Below are 21,587 nucleotides of genomic sequence, written 5' to 3'. Positions count from 1 at the left end.
CTCTGTCTGTCAAATAAATAAATAAATAAATAAATCTTTAAAGAAAAACCCATGGCACATTCATAATGAAATTCAGAAGTTAGAATCATGCGACATCAGAGCCAAGGACGCCCCACTGAGAGTGTTAACAGTTTCATTTTACAGACCAGCACAGTATTTATCAATAATTGTTTATCTATTTGAGAACTCAGCACTAAATGACACAGGTAAATGCAATGTTATAATCAAATCACAGCACCAACGGAGGGGCTGAGCGTATACTAGGCGCTAGGCTAACTGCTGAACATATGTTATCTTGCTCAATCATTACAGCAACACAGTGAGGTTTACGGTTGGAGAACTGAGGTTCCAAGTACCTTGTTTAAGACCACAGAGTCAGCAAGTGGTAGCTGGGATTTCACTGCAAACCCAGGACCACCGGAAGGTTTGGGCAGTCTGTGCGCTGCATAAGGGAGCCCAGGGGAGGAAGACTATGGGGCTGAAATATAGCCCTGAATGATGGATGCTGGCACTGAGTGGATCCCAGAGGAGCAGACACATTTCTGCAATTTTCCCAGAAACACTGTTAAGTACTAAAGGGATCCACAGGCCTCTGGGTGGTAGTATGATTCCATGGCCAAAAAAAAATCTTCAGCAGAAGACCTAGATCTCTAAGCTCTCCCACGAGATATTTCCTACCTGACACCCCCCTCCCATGTCTCCCCTCAAGCAGCGATCTACCCCACAGTAAACACACGGAGCAAAGCCTGTTTGGGATGGAGGAAGTCTGTGTTTATTTCTCACTGCTGGAAGTTGCTGTCTACCAACTAAGGGACACCAGTTCAGTTTCTGATCTTCTTTGTGACAATTTCATCTCTTGGAAGGCGTAAGAAGAGCCAGGGCCACTACTATTCCAGACCTAAGACTGAGGAGGACGCTGTACAGGGCGGGAGGCTGGAAGGACAGACTTCCCCCAGCACCACCTAACCCCCCCGCGCTGTGGAGCTGCAGGCTGGCTGCAGCGAGGCCAAGGCCAAGAGGGTCTTCAAAGAGAGTCTGGTCTACGCAATCATTCGCTCGCGGTGCACTCAGAAGGAAAGCAAGAGGCACTGTGAGAGACTAATCTGAACAAAGAGTTTTCTGTCGGTTTTTATAAACAAAGTTTAAAAGAACGAATGGAAATACAAGGATGGGTACAGATTCACTGCTTAGAGAACGCAGTGACCTACTCAGGAGAAAGAAAAGGGGGACGAAAATGACAGGAGAACAAAGAGAAGAAAAATCATTTCACTAATTTTCTATACCGGGGGGACAGTTTCGTAGGAGAAAGCATAAGACTCGGGAGTGGGAAGCCCAAGAGAAGGCAGCAGCCAGCCAGCGCCGGGGTCCCTCATGTGAGCAGAGAGCCGCAGCCTCTGACAGAGGACTCTTAGGTGATTGGCTCTGAAGGGTCAAGTAGATAAAAAGGTCTCAAAGGAGCAAAAAATACTTATGAATAGTATAAAAACATTTGATACACTAGGTCACAGAGAAAACCTTAAAACACTTTGCTGAAAGTAAAAATGGTACCATTTTTATTTTTCAACCATAATGCCATTAAACCAGAAATTAAAAACATGAACTTAAGCAAAATCAACAAACACCACTGCCCTGAAAAATTTTTAAATACTAACTTGCAGTTGCCTGGTCAGAGAGGGAAATGCAAATTATACCTAAAGATTATCTGGAAAACAGTAAAAATGAAAATATCATGTAACGAAACTTACGGGATGCTGCTAAATTTTACTCAAGAGACAAGATTCACAGCCTTAAATCCTTTTGTCACCAAACAAGAATGAGGTACATTTACCAAGATTTCAAGTCACTAAGTTTGAGAAAGTCAACAGCACAAACTTAAGGAAACAGAGAGGGGGGAAAAATGTAATAATTTTAAATTTTTATTTTTAAATAAAGTTTAAAATGATTTTTAAATGATAACTAGGATGTTTGTAGAATACGTACGTGTGTGCACACACACACGTTATATATCGTGTTGATTATAAACTGAGGGACAAGATAAAAGTATGAATAGATCAGGGCAAAGCCTTATCGCTCCCAGGAACACAATCTGAGCACACGGTCCACACCAAAAGTGGGTGAAATAACTTTCACAGACAAAGGAAAATATAACTTTATGATCTCAACTTACAAAAATAACTCATTACTGCATTTATTTTAAAAAATAAAAGAAGTTACAGATTTTAAAAAAAATTATTAATTTTACCTTGGTATAATTTTAACGATATCATTTTAAAACATTAATGTTTCAACAACTCTATTTACCACCGAACACTTACTTTATTTACTTAACTAGATTGCATTTGAACCTCACATCCTGTCTACGGGGTACATCCGGCTCTCAGGACCTCTGTTGAGCAGTGTCCCAGCAGAGCCGGACAACTACTTACCATTGCCCCCCCAAAATAACCACCACCAGGAAATCTGATGACATTACTCAGTGAGCGGACGTCAGCAGTGGGCCCTCAAAGAGTAAACAACTTCCCAAGTGCTCTGGAAAAGGGGATCAGAACTATAGAATTTTTGCATTCTTCCTTTCTTTGTGTATGAAAATCAGAATCAAACTGACCTAATGCTTCAAGGTCATGGCCCTTTTAGTAACTGGTTGTGCACATTAATATTTAAAAGAGGATAGTCCCCCTTAAGTTAATTCTAATATCACAGCTTTGGTGTAATCTTTCAGCTTCAAAGGCAATTGCTATCTTTGGACAACACAGAAACACCACTATGTTCACGGATATTAGTAATTATACAAGTTGTTGAGTTTAGTCTTCTGGATTTTTAGATATGTATTTATTAATACTTACTGTTAAAGAGAGATTGTAAAAAGTCTTTCTGTATTTTAGTAAACTAATATTTGTAAATATGGCTGACAGAAACATGAAATGAATTACTATTGAAACTTTGACAAACCACGCATCAGATTTCTTGTTTGCCTAACGGACCTAACATTTAGAAGTGACACTACAAGGCCAAACCAGGGTTATGAATCTGGATCCTGGGTGGGGGTGGGAGAGAAAAGAGATACAGAGTGTGAATCTATTTAAAACCTCTGTTCACCCAAACCAACCCTATCTCTTGGCTGCTTTGGTTTTTTTCTCTGTAGCTCTCAGTCATCATTTGCAAAATTGCCTATTTTACTATTTATCTTCTTTACTGTCTGCCTCTCCCACTAAGAATGTCCGTGCTATGAAGATACGGACTTATCTCCTTTATTCATTGCGGTATTTCCAAGATCCAAAACAGTCCCTGGCATGGTAGTCGTTCAAGAAATATTTCTGAATCAGTGTTTACTCAAGAGCTCATCTTTCGGAATCATTTGTTTATCCAGAAATCATACTCATACTAGTTTCTACATACACATGTACTTGTGATACAGTACTCCCATTTTCCAGAACGTTTTCATATTTACTTTATTTCAAGAAGGAACATAAAAAGGAAGAACTCTTACGAAAGCCTCAACTCTAGGAACCACAAAAGAATCATGTGATCTATTCTTTTGCCTACATCCCCTTTAATTAGAAACAAAAGTTATGCTAGGATCAATTTACATTAATTGTCTACAAACCTAGGAACTCTAGCAAAGTCATAAATCAAGATTTTGCCCTGAGCCAACCTTCCCTTCCAGGTTTTCCCGGTACATCCTTATTGTCTTTCTCTCCACACAAAGTGGTAATTTGGGCAAAGGGACACACCTTCAACAAGACAGGAGACACCAGTTCCTGGGTGGGAAGAGTCAAAATTAGCCCAGCCACCTGTGGACCATGTACTCCTCTGCTTTAAGCCAAGCACAGAGCTGGCCAGGTACCAGGGAGTGCGAAGAAGTGCCCAACCCCGTGCAGGAGGGGAAAACATCTGCACTGACATGATAGTTTTACTAGAGAAAGGAGGTGCCTATTATATGCTAAATACTCTTCCAACCATACTTAAATCCAATTTAGCCCTCCCTCTCTGAGTAAGGTAAACTCATTAACTCCATTTTATTGATGAAAAGGCTGACGCTCAGAGCAGGGTAGTTAGGCAGTTGGTAAACGATAATGATGAGAGTGAGACCCAACTGAGGGGAACTGAATTCCTGTGGTCTTTTTATGCTCCATTTGGAAAGGCCTAAAATCACGAGACCCTCACTATATTGAGCGGAAATAAGACCGAGAACCTAGAAAGCAGCATTCACCCACTTGACCAATCTTTGTTGGGCACCCACGGTATGCTAACTGGTTTCCTAGGCATTCGACACCCAATAGAGAACAGGACAGACAGTATCTCTATCTAGCAGGGGGAGATGGGATGGAGACTAAATAGGGTGCTATTTTGAATCAGAGTCCAGGAAGGCCTCTCTGAGGCAGTAACGTGGAGGACGAGATCTAAATGAGAAGAAGGCAGCCATACAAGGAACAGAAGTAGGAGCCCCCAGGTGAGGGAACAGGGGTGCATGGGACCTATGGTGAGAATGGGGCATTCAAGGAAAGGAAGGGGGAGGAGGGCAGGAGATGAGGTTATGGCTAGAAAGGGGCAGTAAGATGCCAAGCTTTCTAAGCCAGAGCAAGAAACTTGAGTTTTATCCTAAATTTCATCAAAAGCCACTGGAGAGTTTTATACAAGAAAGTGATAGGATCTACTTTTTATTTTTTAAATAGATCCCTTTAAACAGATCCCCTTTATATTTTAAATGGCTCCCTGGTGGGGAATGGACAGTGGGACAGGCACAGTAGAGGCAAGGAAACCACTGAGGAAGCTTCCATAGCAGTCCAAGTGAGAGAGGATGGCCCTGCAGCCCAGGGGTTGTCATGGAGACGAGCAGATGGCTTTGGGGCATTCTGGAGTCAGGGTGAGGAGGACTTGCTGATGGACAGGACATAATCAGTTCCACTGGTTTCTAGACTGGAGTTCTGATATCCGGCTTAGTTTTATTTAGGTGTTGATGGAAATTTGGGGTTCTGCAAGGCGTCCCAGTAGAAGCTGGTGTGGGTCCGCTTGGTTCTTTCCAGATCCACCCACAAGATGGCACCAAGAACTACCCTGCGGCAAAGCTAACGGCTCTCCTGGGTTCTTCTCCCAGCAGGCCAAATGCTCCACCTCCATCCCCACTGTCCAATTTTTTTTTTCTCTCCTTACCTGCTCCTGATTGTCCCTTCAGTCAATTTAAACAGCAAACATTTACAAGGAGACTTTTTCCCCAACTGAATGCCAAAATCAAGTCACATGCTTGGGTAAAACTGGTCTGTCCTTTTTTCCCTAAACTCACATTGTCGAGCATAAAATGGGGTCTGGATTAAATGCACCATTTAAAGAGTTTAACACAATGCCTGACTGTGAGCAAATGCCCAATAAATTTTAAAGTACGTGCAGAAAAGATTTTCCAAGAAACTTTTGCTAGGAAACAACCTTACACACACGTACACATACACACTTTTTTTTTTTTTACACATACACACTTTAAGGCATCTTTAAAACTTTATTTTTCCAAAGAGCTATTTCTTTCAGAGCACAAAGGTAAACTCTAGAATTCACAAAGGTAATCACAAAGAACCATCCACTTCATGATACCCTGAAATATCATGTGTAAAAAACAGGACCTAGTTGTTAAATATCATATTAATGTATTTGGTACAAGGGACAAATAAAGGTTTTCCTGAAACCCTCAAAGAAGACTGCCTCTGAAGGTGACAAGAAAATGAGCCATAAAAAATAGCCCATCGTAGGATAACCCATCCCTAAACTTCGCTTTAACTGAGTCACTGAAATTTAAGAATCTTCGAATCCCAATGGCAGAAATCTGAAGTATGACATAACTAGAACCTGCCTCTCCCCAAACCCTCAAAAAAGAGGACGCGGATCACCACATACCATCCTGTCAGAAGGAGGAGGGTCTACAGGCTGCCAGGGGAGAAGAGCAGGAGGGGAGAGCTCGGCGCTGTTCACGGAGCTCCCTCCAGGGAAACACTGAATCCAGCAGGCAGAGACCATCGGGATATCGACAAGAAAGATTCCCAGCTATAAATGAACAAACGAGCGTCCTGCCCCGCTCTGGGAGGAGTTCAGTCCAGGCCTCCGTACAACTACTGCGCACGTTGAGGTCACACGCTGCACACTTGGACAGCACGGAGCCTTGTTCCAGAGCTCCTAAGGCTGCCTGCCAGTAAACTGCCCGCTGCTAGCATCCTGACCGTGAACGCCGGCCCAGACTGCACTGGGTTAGCTCATGAAGCCCAAAGGGACCACACCAAGAATGAAGACACACACAGCAGAATAAATGATGCAGAATCACCCCCACAATTCCCACAGCCAGGATTCTGGAGACTGGAAAGATGGGGGTTTAAACTCCGACCCTTCCCCCCTGAAAGCCCATGTGTCTCCTGAGAAGACAGTCTCTAGAGAAGAGTGACAGCCAAGCTTCAGAGAGTGACAGACACGCGGCTCTGCAGCGCACCGGGCCTGTGATGACAGGGGTCGTGACGTGCGGCCATCCCCACTAGTGGAGGGGGACGCACGAGCATTCACGACTCCCCTGCTTTCATTCTAGAGCAATGAGGAAATTCTCACCAGGTGTGGAGCTAACAGAATGTTCTGAGAGAGTCTGCCAGAGTCCAACTGCTCACCCCGATCCTTCCTGCATTAAACCATCAGAGCCTCGGGACACAGTCCACAGCTGGGGGTTCTGTTGTGGAAACCATGTCTTTTACGAGCCCTGTTTTATGAGGGCTACCTAAGTCTTCGCACTGACCTACACTGTTTTTCATAAGTAACACGAATTTCTTTAAAGCTTCTTTTTTGTAATACTTCCACTACTAATTATGTCTAATTTTAAATTTCCACCAACCAGCTCTGAAAAATCAAGGAAAAAGTTCTTATGTCCCAAGGAAAACTGAAGTTTGGGTTTCAGAGGAGAAAGTGCAGAGGAGAGATGGAAGTATAGCAGGGGTACAGTTGACATCAACAGAGAGTGTGAAGTACCCCCCAAGACAGATGAGGCCTTGGATCCAGAATATCAGGGATGAGGGCTGGAGCCTTGGTCCCAAGCTTTAGATGATGGTGCCACCGCCCCCCTTCACTGCAAGTAGCAGCAACGGCCAGGCTGGAGGCTTCCTTGGGAGGATGTACTCTCCCAAGGCTGCTGCTTCATAAGGGTTTTAAGGTAAAATCCTGACAGGAAGTTATCTGGTATTTATATAGCAAAAATGCATATTTATACCCTCCAAACTAAATACATTTATAAGATTATTTTTTTCAGAGCAGTTTTAGGTTTCTATCAAAACTAAAAAGCAGGGGCACCTGGGTGGCTCAATGGGTTAAACCTCTGCCTTTGGCTCAAGTCATGATCTCAGGGTCCTGGGCTTGAGCCTGCTTCCTCCTTTCTTTGCCTGCCTCTATGCCTACTTGTAATATGTCAAATAAATAATTTTTTTTAAAAAAGCTTAAATTGCATAACATTCTATTTTTTGCTACATCTGACTTTTTTCTTGTTTGTGCCTCATTAATCACTGAAATGATTTTTTAATTTATCAAAATACTGAATAAATGTACTAATGTGATATATAGAGTTAAAGTCACTTTTTAAAACCAGTGTATTTTTACTGTAAACCTCACAAAACCCTTACCTATGGAAGATTAACATAAATAAGTCTTAGTTTAAGGTAATGATGTAAGTGGTCAACATTTGGACATCTTTAAAACTACATGTGTAACTGAAAGTTTTAAAACAAAAAATAAATTTCTAATTTAAAAGTAAAATCAAAGTTACATAGTCTAGAGTTGCTGGCTTCTATAGCCAGCTACCCATTTTTTATGCCTAGAATTGTATTTATAAACTTTTTAAGGTTGTATTTATTAGAGGGGCACCTGGAAGGCTCAGTGGGTAAAAGCCTCTGCCTTCAGCTCAGGTCATGATCCCAGGGTTCTGGAATCAAGCCCCGCATCGAGCTCTCTGCTCAGCGGGGAGCCTGCTTCCTTCTTTCTCTCTCTTCCTGCCTCTCTGCCTACTTGTGATCTCTCTGTGTCAAATAAATAAAATCTTAAAACAAAACAAACTAAGAAGCAGGTGCAGAGATCTCCCTTATATCCGCTATCCTCTACCCTCATGATGAATATCCCTCCCCATCACCATCCTCGCTCACCAGAATGGTACATTTTTTACCAAAGATGAATTCATAGAGACAGAACATAATCACCCCAAATCCATATTTTACCATGGGCTTCATTCTTGGCCTTGTACACCCTATGGACTTGAAGAAATGTATAATTATATGTATCCATCATTATATGATTATCCATAACGATGGATATTTTGGTTATTTTGAATATTCCAAATATTCATATGGAATATTTTCCCTGCCCTAAAAATCCTCCGTGTTCTGCCTGATTATCTCCTCCCACCCCTGGTAACCACTTAACCACATATCTTTTTATTGTCTCCAAAGTTTTGCTTTTTTCCAGACTGTCCTAGAGTTGGAATCGTCCAAGTACGGAGCCTTTTCAGGTTGGTTTCTTCCACTTAGCAAATGCATTTAAGGTTCCTCTACACCCTCCATGGCTTCATAATTAGTTCATTTCTTTTCGATGCTGGTTAATATTCCATTGTCTTTCACAGAGCAAAAGTTTTCAATTTTAATGAAGTTCATCTTATCAATTAATTCTTTTTTTAAGATTTTATTTGAGAGAGAGAGAGAGAGAAAGTGAGAGACACAGAAATACTGAGAGAGAGCACAAATGGGGAGAAGGAGAAACAGGCTCCCCTCTGCACAGGGAGCCCAAAGCAGGGGTGGATCCCAGGATCCTGGGATCATGACCTGAGGCAAAGGCAGATGCTTAACTGACTGAGCCACCGGGTGCCCCATGCAAGGACTTTCATATATTAACCTTGTGTACTGCAACCTTACTATAATCAGTTATGAATTCTGTCAAGTGTTAGTTTTTCTGTCGATTATTTTATACTTTCTACATAAATTATGTCATCTGTAAACAAAAATAGTTTTAAGTCTTCCTTCCCAACTGCACACCTTTTATTTCCTTTCCTTGTCTCAGTGCATTAGCAGAAGTTGCCAGGGTGATGCTGAAAAGCAGTGGTGAGAGGGGACACATTACTGCCATATACCTGATCTTGGCAAGAAAGCTTCAAGTTTCTCATCATGAAGTATGATGTTAGCTGCTGCAGGCTTACTGTAGATATTCTTTACCAATTTGAGGAAGTTCCCTTCTATTCCTAATTTACTGAGGTTTTTTTGTTTTTTGTTTTGTTTTGTTTTTTTATCATGAATGGGCTTTGGATTCTGTCAAATGCTTTTTCTGGGGGCACCTGGGTGGCTCTGTTGGCTAAGTGACCGCCTTCGGTTTAAGTCATGATCCTGGAGTCCCAGGATCGAGTCCCGGATTGGGCTCCCTGTTGAGCAGGGAGTCTGCTTCTCCCTCTACCTTCTATTTCTAGTGCTCACTCTCTTCATTCTCTCTCTCAAATAAAATCTTTTTAAAAAAATGCTTTTTCTGCATTTACTGATATATTCATGTGATTTTTCCTTTTTAGGCTGTTGATGTGATAGATTACATTAGTAGATTTTCTATTGCGGAACCACCAGCATCACTTACCTGGGATCAAGCCCACTTGGAGTGGCCCAAAATTCTTTTTATACCGTTTTTATTTGATTTACTAGTACTTTGTTGGGAATTTTTACCTATATGTTCATGAGAGATACTGGTTTGTAGTTTTCTTTTCCTGCAAAGTCTGTGTCTGGTTTTGGTGTTAAGATAATGCTGGCTTCGCAGAATGAGGCAGGAGGTGCTCCCTCTGCTTCTACCTTCTGAGAGAGACTGTAGAGACTTAGTGAAGTCTCTTCCTTAAATGTCCAGTAGAATTCAGCAGAGAAGCCATACTGGCCTGGTACTTTGTTTTGGAAGGTTGTTCATTACTGGCTTAATTTCTTCACTAGATATGAGCTTATTCAGATCATCAAATTCTCGTGAGTTTTGACAGTTTGTGTCTTTCAAGGAACTGGTCCATTTCATCTCGGTTATCAAGTCTGGGGGCACAGAATTATTTATAATATTAGCCTTTTAACTTCATGGAATCTGTAATGAAGTTCCTTCTTTCATTTCTGATATTCAGAATTTGTATCCACTCTTTTTTAGCTAGCCTGGCTGGAGGCTTACGGATTTTACTGATCTTTTCAAAGAACCAGTTTTTGGTTTCATCAATTTTTCTCTACTGATTTCCTGTTTTCAATTTCATTAAATCCTGCCTTAATTCCTATTATTTCTTTTCTTCTGCTTACTTTGGATTTAGGTTGCTCTTCTTCTTTCCCCCAAGTTTCCTAAGGTGGTAACTTAGATTACCAATCTTCGATCAACCTTTTTAAATTATGTGTTCTAAGCACTGTTTTTGCTGCATCTCACAAATCTCTATAAGTTGTGTTTCATCTTCATTTACTCGAAGTATTTTAAAATTCTTCTGAAACTTCTTCTTTAACCCATGTATTATTTAGAAGTGTGTTGTTTAATCTCCACATATTTGGGGATTTTCCAGTTGTCTGTTACTGATTTCTAGTTTACTTCCACTGTGGTCTAAAATCAGACATTATATGATTTCTGTTCTTTCAGATTTGTTCAAGTGTTGTACACAGAATGTGGTCTATCTTAGTGAATGTTCTACAGGAAGTTGGCGGGAGGGGGAGGCATGTGTACTTTACTATTGGGTGAAGTCGTCTATGGATATCAATTATATCCACTTGATTGACAGTGGTATTGTGTTCCATCGTGTCCTTACTGGCTTTCTGCATGCTGGACAGGTCCATCTCTGAAAGGTGTTGAGGTCCCCTACCGTGAGGGCGAGCTCCTCTCTCTCTCCTTGCGGTTCTGTTGGTTTTCGTCTCACGCAGGCTGATATTGTTGGGTGCATACACATAAAGGACTGGTAGGTCTTCTTGAAGAGCTGACCTCTTTATCATCACGTGGTGTCCTTCTGTATCCCTGGTAACTTCCCTTACTTTGAAGGCTGCTCTGAAATTAATATAGCTACATTTGCTTGTTTTTAATTAGTGGTAGGTCTTTAACCATTTACTTTTAACGTAGTGGTCTTTTTTTTTTTTTTAAGATTTATTTTAGAGAGGGTCAAGCATGCGTGGGCACAAGCAGTGGGGAGAGGCAGAGAGAGGGAGACAAGCAGACTCCCCGCTGAGCACGGAGCTGACGGGGCGCCAGATCCCAGGACCCTAAGATCATGACCTGAGCCGATATTTATACTCTTTAGAGTCTGACGCTGAACCAACTGAGCCAACCCAGGTGTCCCTATGTGCCTTTATGTTTAAAGTGAGTTTCTCGTAGACAACATGTGCGAATCCTGTCAAGTTCCTGGAGGCAAACCTCACAATACCGTGGGCCCCCTCATACCACAGTCCCTCGGAACATTCTAATCCTCTGAGAGTTACCTGCACTGAGCCTCTGGTAATGGCCAATTAGAGTTCAGTTTTTCCTAGGCCAGGCACTCCTGAACGGCTTCTGCTCGCAGTTTCTGGTACGCAGTGAGTTCCTGCACTTGCCTGGCTCTCCCTCCTTGGGGGCACTGTGTCTTCCCTTATGGATTTAAGAGTTGTTGATTTTTCAATCTCTTCAGCTTTTTACTTATTGTCAGGACAGAATGTTGATTTCCAAGCTCCTCACACACAGAACTAGAAACTAGAAGTCTAATACGTTTTTAACAAAATGATGTGCAGGAAGTCTTAAATTACAGCCCAAATACACTTGTTAGAACAGCGAGTAGTCCTAAGTGCATAAGCATTTCGGAAAGCACGAGTTTCAAAGGGGACAGGCAGCTCCCAAAGCTGCTGGTGCAGAGACAGCATCCGGGCACCACCCTCCACGGGCCATGCCTTCCCTTGGAAGTTACAGGAAGACAGGCGAACTGTTCTCGTTAGTGCATTCAGAGAAAACACTTGTTTCCTCCCCTAGCCCCATAAAAAATAAGGATTTTTAATTTCCAAGTCCTTTGAGAAAGCAAAAGTAATGCAACGAAAATTGGAAACCTAAGTCATAAATTTAACGACAAGCCAAAGCAAATCTGTTCCACAAACTAGCCCATTTACTACAGGCTAGCAATATTTCATACAGCAAAGCTTCTACTGGTCTTTCGCTCCTCCTGTCATCTGAGGCTTACTTCACTGTGATGGCAGAAGCGGTTCTATTGGTCCAGGCACCACCTGCTACCATTTTCCTACAGGAGAAATAGTGCCCAATCCCCACGGCTCATCTTTCCATCTTGGTTTTGCCAACAGAATTAGCGCGCGTACTTGGCATGCTGGCGCATTTCAATCTTCTTCATTTTCCTGAGGGAGGCACCATAGTGGGGCCCATATTTACTGATGATTCCGCCCCTCCTGGTGCATTGTTTAGCCAAGTCACAGCGAACTAAGTCAAGCCCGCAGCAGAAGAGATGCACTGCGCAGGCACAACCACTTGTCAATAACTACAGAACATCTGGTGATTAGGAAGGGATATATTTTTAAAAGATTTTATCTATTTATTTGTCAGAGAGAGAGACAGAGGCAGACAGAGGGAGAAGCAGGCTTCCCGCCGGACAGAGATCCCGATGCGGAACTCGATCCCAGGACCCCGGAATCAGTACCCAAGCCGAAGGCAACCACCCAACCGACTGAGCCACCCACGTGTCCCAGAAAGTGAAATTTAAAGCATTTTACATCCTGACAAGCTAGAATGTTACTTACCTATAGGGCTTTAGTAAATTTCAGTTATGCTTCAGGAAACAGGTTCGGGGTTTTGAACTGACTTATGATGAACTACAAAATTTTTCCATTTAAAAGAATAAGTAATGGCTCCTAGTTGAAATTTTCACTTGGACCATGGGATGTTCAGGATCCAATTACTGAGGTTAAGCCAAAAATGCCTGTACCTGCATATCCAATGACCCAGAAGTGAGAATTCGGGGTCTATTAAAAAGAGATCTATAAGGGGTTATGTGCAATGATGTTTGTCCAGGGTTATACATAGTAGCAGAGCTGAAGGTAATATGGGTATCTCTAACTGGGACACATTACTATGACGAATCTTTTTCTTTTTTTTAAGATTTTATTTATTTGTTTATTCATTTACTTACTTACTTACTTACTGGAGCTTGCAAGAGAGACCACAAGCAGGGGGAGGAGGAGAAGCAAGCAGGTTTCCCACTGAGCAGGGAGCCCAACACAGTGCTCAAACCCAGGACCCTGGGATGATGACCTGAGCCAAGGTAGACGCTTAACCCACTAAGCCACCCACGTGCCCCAGTAATATGATGAATCTTAAACACAGATGCAAAGTGAAAAAAGATAACTAAGATCTATAATACAATACCACTTACAAAAATTAAAAATGTATAAGCATGTAACAACAATACATACTTTACAACAACACACAAAAGTGAAATAATAAACATTAAGCATACCAGAATGATTATGATTAGTTGGCAGGGAGGGAAAGGGAGTGGAGAATCAGATGAAGATCACTAAACCACAAAAAAAGAGGAACCTCAGGAGATAGGCAGGGATTTCTTAAACGTAAAAAGGAAAAGACTGAAAATTAGATTTCAAAATTAAGAACTTCTGTTCACCAGAAGACCCTAGTAAGGGAATGAAAAGATCAGCCACAGAATGGGAGAAGGTATTTGCAAAACATATGACCGGGAAAGGGCTCATACCCATGACATAAAAATGCCTGAAGAGCAAGAAAAATTAAGGAGACAACCCAACCGAAGGGAGCTCTGCACAGCCAGGTGATACAAATATGCTAAAAACTGAGTGGGATAATTTACCCTCTGAGTCAGAATTCAACTAGGAAAAGCGAGCAGCTTTTCAGTGACTGTTAAATTCCAGCAATTTTATAAGAATGCATGTAAGCAGGGAATTTGAACAGATATTTTAAATTTTATAAAACATATAAACAAATGTCGCTGGCTAAAGTCTCTTCTATTTTAAGAGAGTTATTGAGAGAAGAGGGAAAAAGAAGCATCTGCATCTACAATTTGTGTATCTACAAGGGGGAAATGAGTTACTTACGCAACTACTACACAGTGGAAAGCTTTGTTTCCATAGAGATCATGACACAACTGATTTAGGCCTTAAATTAGAATATTCCGATTTGAATTGAGAAATGATCTTTTTGTCTAAATGAATAGTGTATTCAGTGCGAATAAAAGCTCCGCACATCTGCTGATATCATTTCCTCTTTACTTCAGTAATAATTAATCATGAGAATACATCTACTCAAATCCTAAAAGGAATCCATATACTCCAAAACTTCACAAGTGCCTGAAAATATACAGGGAATGACATATTTCTACAGGATGTACAAAAACACAGACCATAAAGAACCTAAAACACTTCAAAGTATACTTCTGCTCACACTTTTAAGTATCTTTCTGCTCACTTCACAACTACGACACTTCACCATTCTCTTGTATTGACTGAACAAGAGCCGTTTCTGTCAACTTCGGTCACGACTAACTGAATTTAACTGATGAACTATGTACTATGGGGTGGGAGGAGTGAAGAATGCAGGAAATTAATAATCCAAAGTCACAAAAATATGAGAATGTTTGGTTTCAAAAGGAGTTGCAATGTATGTGATGCATAAACAGAGTACACATAAAATCCTTCAGGGGATCCACGTTGCCCTAGATAAAGCCTGGATTCTGAGTCGGCATTCAAGGCTCCTACAGTGTTTGAAGCTTGAGCTTCCACTGCCGGAAGGACTTAGAACCCCTTAGAGAGCCCACGTCTCTTACTACCGTGCCATGGTCATGTGACTCACTGGGCACAGCACACTCCCGCTTTCTTCCTCTTTTCCTCTAACTCTTCCTCATCTTTCGAAACTCAAACATGCTATGCCTGTGGCCCCAACCTCTGTCTGGATGAGGGGCCAAACCTATGGTGTTCCCAGGTTATTCTGGGCTTATCTTCATCACAGCGGAATTTCATTCCCTCACTTCCCTTGCCAGGCTGAGCTTTTACGTTCTATTCACTTTCATAAAACTGGAATCTAAACAAATACGGTGTTTGGTAACTGCTGAATAATTACTGAATAATTGAAAACCCCAACATTTTCTCAGGCTTTGATAATAAGATTTCCTAAAAGAAATATCTAAGAAGAAAGGACTAACGAACCCAGGTGACAGTGTAAAAAGAAAAATGACTAGGTTTCCTGATTGGCTTCTGTTAGAAATCATTCTGTTCTTTTCTAAATTCACTGAGAAATCTCTCCAGTTGAATGGATATTCTAACTCACTCTCAAAAGCCTCCGCAGAAATGATACAATCTTTAATTTCATTACAATTGAGTATATCCTCAATTAACCAAATATTCAAAACTCTGCTTGAGTAGGTTCTTGCCTTGTTGTTTCTCTGGGCATTTTAGTCCCCCCCCCCCATCGATTGCTATTTTTTACCACATTTTCTTTAGCTATCATAGAAAGTATCTGACCTCTTTTGGGGGGGGGGGGGATTGTTTTCCATTTAAATTATAACATATAATGAGAAGTGAAAAACAGTATTGGTTTTGAGCATACATAACTGAGTCTGAAAATAAAACATGAGGCACAAAAAACAGGAAGCGAGACTTCTAGTTCAACCAAAGGCACAATTTTCATATAAAAATGTCAGGCTATAACCATGTGATTTTGTAGAAAAAAACCTGGAAGACCAATAACAAAAGCAAAAAAGTAGAGATTAATAATAAAATTTGGATATCTAAATACATTTAAAATATCTTTACATATTAAGCTAAAGGAAACCTGAATATTGTCATGCTGATTTAAATGTATGAAAATTCTAATAAAGAGTTATTAGAAATAAAGTATCAAACATACATGATAGTGATAAGAAATAAATCTAAAACATGAAATTATAATTACCCTGAGAAAATGAAATGAGGGCAGGCCACTTCTGCAAGTGGCTGGTTTCACTTACTACATGTTAATTTCCCCTAAATACTTTCCAGTACACAGCTGGCTGGGGACACACTGACTCCCAGCACACTAAAATCTCCTCCAGAGAAGGACAGAGCAGAGCAGGTCCGCAGGGCTCGCTGACTCTACCAAATCATACATGGCCTGAAGACAGACGAGCGGGGGGAGAGAACAAGAAGCCTGAGTATGTGGTTTTGCATTTATGACCTCTTAACTCTGATGAGCTCTACTCACTCTAGGTTAGGGCAATTGCTTGGGCTAACTAAACAGTGGTGGGTCTAAGGGTAGGCCCCCATCAGGAGTCACCACAGAACTTCCCGGCAGAACCCACTCAGAGAGAGAGGTTTATGTGCTTGGGGACATGTGACTCAGAGAAAAAGGTCTTGGTAGTAAACAACAGTGCATGAAATAAATCTGGACAAGGTTTCACCTCCACTGCCCTGCGGTTCACTTAAGATTCTGATATTCGAGAAAGCCAGTGGCTTGCTTCTGTAATTAGTAGGTTGAAGATGCAGGGCTCTTCTTGCAGGGTAACCAAAAAAGTGATGTTTAAGTCTCTTTCCCACTTTAAACCGGTTTAATGAAGTAGTACTCCCTCCAATCTTTAAACTGAGACAAGTCTGGTCAATTTTCTGCCCACTCTTTAACACAGTGCCCCAGAGTTGCATTTTGTTAGTTTCCCGAGGCTGCCATAACAAATGACTGCAACCTAGGTTGTTCAAAACACCCAGAAAGTTATTTTCTCACAGTTCAAGAGAGCAGAGGTCCAAAATCAAGGTGGAGGCAGGCCTGGTTCATTCTGGAGGCTCGGAGGGAGAGAGCAGCTGTTTCACACCTCTCCCCTAGCTTCTGGTGGTTTCCAGAAACCCCAGCAGTCCTCGGCTTGTAGCTCCATCACTCCAAATTCTCTGTCCTCACACAGACCTCTCACAAGAACACCAGTCACTGGATCAGGGCCGAGCCTAACCCAGTATGACCTTACCCTAACTGATTCCATCTGCAAAGACTATTTCCAAATAAGGTCACATTCTGAGGTTCTAGGGGACATTAATTTTGGGCACTATTTAACCCGGTACACTCATTAAGTCACACATATGGCCTCAGTTCAATCATTAAAAATGATCAATCCACTTCCTTTATGTAAAGATCAAATTGGGCAAAACTACAGTAATTCTTGGGTGGGGGGGTTGGGGGCAAGACAGAGAGAGAACACAAGGAGGCCTTATAGGGTCCTGGAATGTTCTATTGCTTGATCTGTGTGGTTACATTTACAAAAATTCATCAAGTCGCACACTCAGGATTTCTGTATTAACTTTCCCCAAAAGCGTTTACTTTAAAAAGAAAGCATCTGTCCAGTATCCTAACAGCACTTCCGTTCTCATCTGAAGAAGACTTCAGTCCACCAGCAGGGGCGTCGCGCCCCGGGAAGGGGGGTGGCTGCCTCTCTCTCCCTCGCTTCCTCCCGCCACCTGCTAGCTGCTGTTTGAGGCAGGGGGCATTGGAAAAGGCCAGAGAGAAGTTCTCACTTGCCTGGTACCATCAGATGATCTCTCACTCTTGGAATCTGATGGAATTTTAAAGCTTCTTCTCTTTTGGAGCGTATCTGTGGTTTCTTTGGAAATTCTCCTTCTGTGTCCCTCCCACTGCCACTACTTCCGATGGGCAGTGCCTCTTATCCAGCTGGTTTTTCCCAATCCTCCCTCAACTCCTTCCCCCAGTGTAGATGGCACAGCCTTTAGTGCAGGGGTCCCCTCCGCCTGGGCAGCTAACATCTTAGGCAGGAAACCTTTGAGAATGACCCGAGATCCACAGGCTAACCAGATCCCACATCTGCCCAAAGCCAAGTTGTGCTCATAGCTCCGCACCCCGAGTACTCGGGTGTTGCTGAGTGGGAGGGAAAATTGACATATTCACGTTCAAGCCCACTGTGCTTTCGGGTGAGGTGGCTCTGCCTGCATGACAGGAGTGCTTTGTCCTTGAACGTCAGGGCCCTTCCTAAGGGCCCCATTCCTAAGACGCGCGTTGAAGCAAGAAAGCATCCTCACCTCGTGCTCAGATGCGTGCCACAAGCAGGAATCTGAGCGTGTGTGGCATGAAGGGCCGATGGGAAGCCAGAGGGAGAAAAGGATTGCTGTTCAACAGAGCCATCTGGGTGGCCGTCGAGGCAAACCGGGAGGCAGACCACGAAGAAGGCAACAGCTCTTCCTCTCCTCTTTCACATCGGCAGGGCTGACATTCCTGTTGCATGGCACGTGCGCTGTTCAATCCAGCCCCATCAATCAGCTCTACAAACTCTAGTACTAAGTGGCCTCCTAAGCCTGCTTTTGGTGTTGGGAGTTTTCGACCTCGGGGAGTCAAACTGAAGATCTGGGGGGTGGTATTACAGACTGCTAAATGCCATCTACACCAGAATCCTCATGTGCACCACAGTTACACTGTACACACACAGACACAATTTTCATAAAACCACAGATTAAATAATAAGGCTTTGGTTCTGCTACAAAATCCCAGTGATAGCTTTTTCTTTAAAAATTTTATTTACTGGGGCACCTGGATGGCTCAGTGGGTTAAAGCCTCTGCCTTCAGCTCAGGTCATGATCCCAGGGTCCTGGGATCGAGGCCCGCATTGGGCTCTCTGCTCCACGGGGAGCCTGCTTCCTCCTCTCTCCCTGCCTGCCTTTCTGCCTACTTGTGATCTCTGTCAAATAAATAAATAAAATCTTATAAAAAAATTTTTATTTACCCATTTAGAAAGAGTGAGAGCGCACACATGAGCAGGGGGAGGGGCGGAGGAGGAGAGACTCTCCGGCCAACTCTGCACCGCGCATGGAGCCCCGCGTGGGGTTTGGTCCCACAACTCCCAAGACAGTGCCTGAAGCTGAACGGAGAGTTAGATGCTCAACCGAGTCACCCAGGCGCCCAGCCCAGTGACAGCTCTTTTTTTTTTAAGATTTTATTTATTTATTTGACAGACAGGGATCACAAGTAGACAGAGAGGCAGGCAGAGAGAGAGAGGGAGAAGCAGGCTCCCCGCCGAGCAGAGAGCCCAATGCGGGGCTCGATCCCAGGACCCCGAGACCATGAGCGGAAGGCAGAGGCCCAACCCACTGAGCCACCCAGGCGCCCCCCAGTGACAGCTCTTAAGAGATTCACCAAAACCTCCAATATGCTATTCATGTTAAATGACTTTGCAGCTTTTTTTTAGTTTCATTCACTTATTGGTTTGGGACTTTTAATTTCTTCAAAGGATTGAAGGTAATCACCTTAAACCATACACCTCCCTGGCTGGCTGAACGGAGCCAAATCTGTATGAGATGGAACTCCTGTGTCTTCGACGCTTCTGGAATATGAAGCTTGCGGTGCGGTGCCTCTTCTGTTAAGGGGTCTCTGTATCCGTGGAGTATGTGGCTTGACTTTCTGATGACCAAGCTGCTGGATGCCATCTTGTGACCTCCAATTCCCATTTATATTTATTGATATGACAGATATTGGCCTTAATTCTATCAATTATTTTTGTTTTCTTTTTAAAGACTGTTTTCCTTTGGGTGTGTCTATTTTGATATTTAAGACGGTTTATATTTTTATGTAGTGGTTATGTTTATTAATATTTGTAAACCTTATCTCTTTAGGCATTATCTACTTAAACCCCTATAAGAAAGGATGGAATTACAATATTTTCTTCCCCTGCACTACCCTCCACGACCCTTTGGCCCATTATGTCCTCTTTTCCCATTTAGCTTTGTACTCTTAAATACACCTACGCCTCTATCAGCTTATGTATTAGTTCTAAATGATGCTCTTTGAACCCTAGCTATTAAAGACAAGAGAACATTCTTACTTTACCACCCATCTACTTTCCCTTTCTTCTCTCAGATTTGGCTGGTTAGTTTCCCACTGTCAGGTTATATAACTTCTACATTCTATTATATTGCACTGCTCTTTAAATTTGTTTTAATATCCTACAATTAAACAGATTCTGCGCCTATTCCCAGTTCTTTTGCTGTAGTTTTTCGCTAGTGCTCTTTTGGGGGACTGAGTTTGTCTTTGACTAGACTCCTCAAGAAGGGTTCATGAGAATAATCTTTTCAACAGCTTACATTAAAATACCTCTTTTTTTTTTTTTAAACAATTTTACTGAATATAAAATGCTTGAGTGTTGAGTCGTCAACACTTCTGAAGGAATCTGTCAGTGTTCTCCTGTGTGGACTGATGATAGAAAGCAGCCACAATTTCCCCTCTCACTATTGAGTTGAGCTTTTGGTCTGGCTGCCCAAATAATTCTTTACATTTGCAGCCCAAAACTTCACATTTCTGGGGCGCCTGGTGGCTCAGTCGGTTAAGTGGCCGACTCTTGATCTCGGCTCAGGTCATGATCTCAGGGTCCTGGGACCAGTCCCCTGCTCAGGCTCTGTGCTCAGCAGGGAGTCTGCTTGGGATCCTCTCTCTCCCTCTCCTTCTGCCCCCTCCCCTGTAGGCACACACTCTAAAATAAATAAATAGATCTTCTAAAAAATCAACAACCAAAAAAACCCTTCACATTTCTTTCCCCTGCTGTAGACAATTTTTGTCCATTTTGTGTATCTACCATTCCCTCCCTAATTCTTTGTAACTAGTTCTATTTCACTCCACTCACCTGCTCCATTCCAGTTTTCCATACATTGTGTCACAGCACGTTCACCTTGATGGTTTTCTTCTTCTCCTTCACTGTCCTTCCTGGACTCGGGTGCCTTTTCCTATTGGTTTCTCAGCTCTTCCTGAGGTCCTGTAGTTCTTTTTCATGCTCTAGTTCTTTATAAAGGTGGACTGGCTTTTTCTAATTTGTGAAAGTTTCAGTCATAATTTTCAGCTGTTCTGTGCCCGTGTTTTTCTAGCGAGAGCTGTTCATCATTTTGTTGTTGTTGTTGTTGTTTTCATGTCTCCTTATCATTTTTTTCTCGTAATCATGTTTGTCTAGATCCTAAACTGGCCGGTTCTTTGATCATACATTTTTGAAGGCCATTTTTCCTGGACCAGTTACTTGAAGAAGATTCCTCTGGGAGAATGGCCAGAGCCATACCGAAGGGAACAGGGGACGGCTTTCTTCTTCTGGCAGGACTATGGTGTCTGTGTGCACACAGGGTGTGGGAAGGTTCTCTAGCTTCTCTCTCCCCGTAACCAAAAGGGCAGGCGGCTGCAGGGGCTTAGCGCCTCTCCTTCCGCCACCACAGATCAGGCTGCTCCCCACACACGTCACTTGTGTAAGTCCTCACTCAAGCCCCAATCCCTGTACCTTGGAATCACACGGGATCTGGGCCTGCTCCTGCCACCTGCCTGTGTCTACCTTTCCATTGGTTCAAATAAAACATTTCGCTTTTGAAACCCAGGTTGTATTTCTCACCTTGGAAAATGTTATTTGCGACTTGGTTTTTGTTTACTTGTTTTTCCTTTTCCTCGGATCTACAGCTCTAAGTGTCTTCTACTTCCTCTCATACTCCTGATTCAATCTTCCAAAGACCCTTTCCATTTCTTTTCTGGCTTAAGGGTTTCAGGCATGTCCTAATTTCTTCAAAGACAGAGTCTTCATTTTTGTTTCTGTTTCTCCTGGTTGCCAGGGATAATGTCAGGAGGAGGAT

General features: G+C 42.5%; 1 protein-coding gene across 1 annotated transcript in view; it reads right to left on the bottom strand.

The window, feature by feature from the left end:
• PDE8A (phosphodiesterase 8A) overlaps window positions 1–21,587 on the bottom strand; it is a 145,417-nt gene that overhangs the window by 74,837 nt on the left and 48,993 nt on the right. The window lies entirely within an intron of this gene.

The sequence above is a fragment of the Mustela nivalis genome, assembly GCF_964662115.1.
Source record: "Mustela nivalis genome assembly, chromosome: 6".
Lineage (NCBI taxonomy): Eukaryota > Metazoa > Chordata > Mammalia > Carnivora > Mustelidae > Mustela > Mustela nivalis.
The sequence above is the reverse complement of the archived record's forward strand: the minus strand, read 5'-3'. Positions and strand labels throughout refer to the sequence as shown.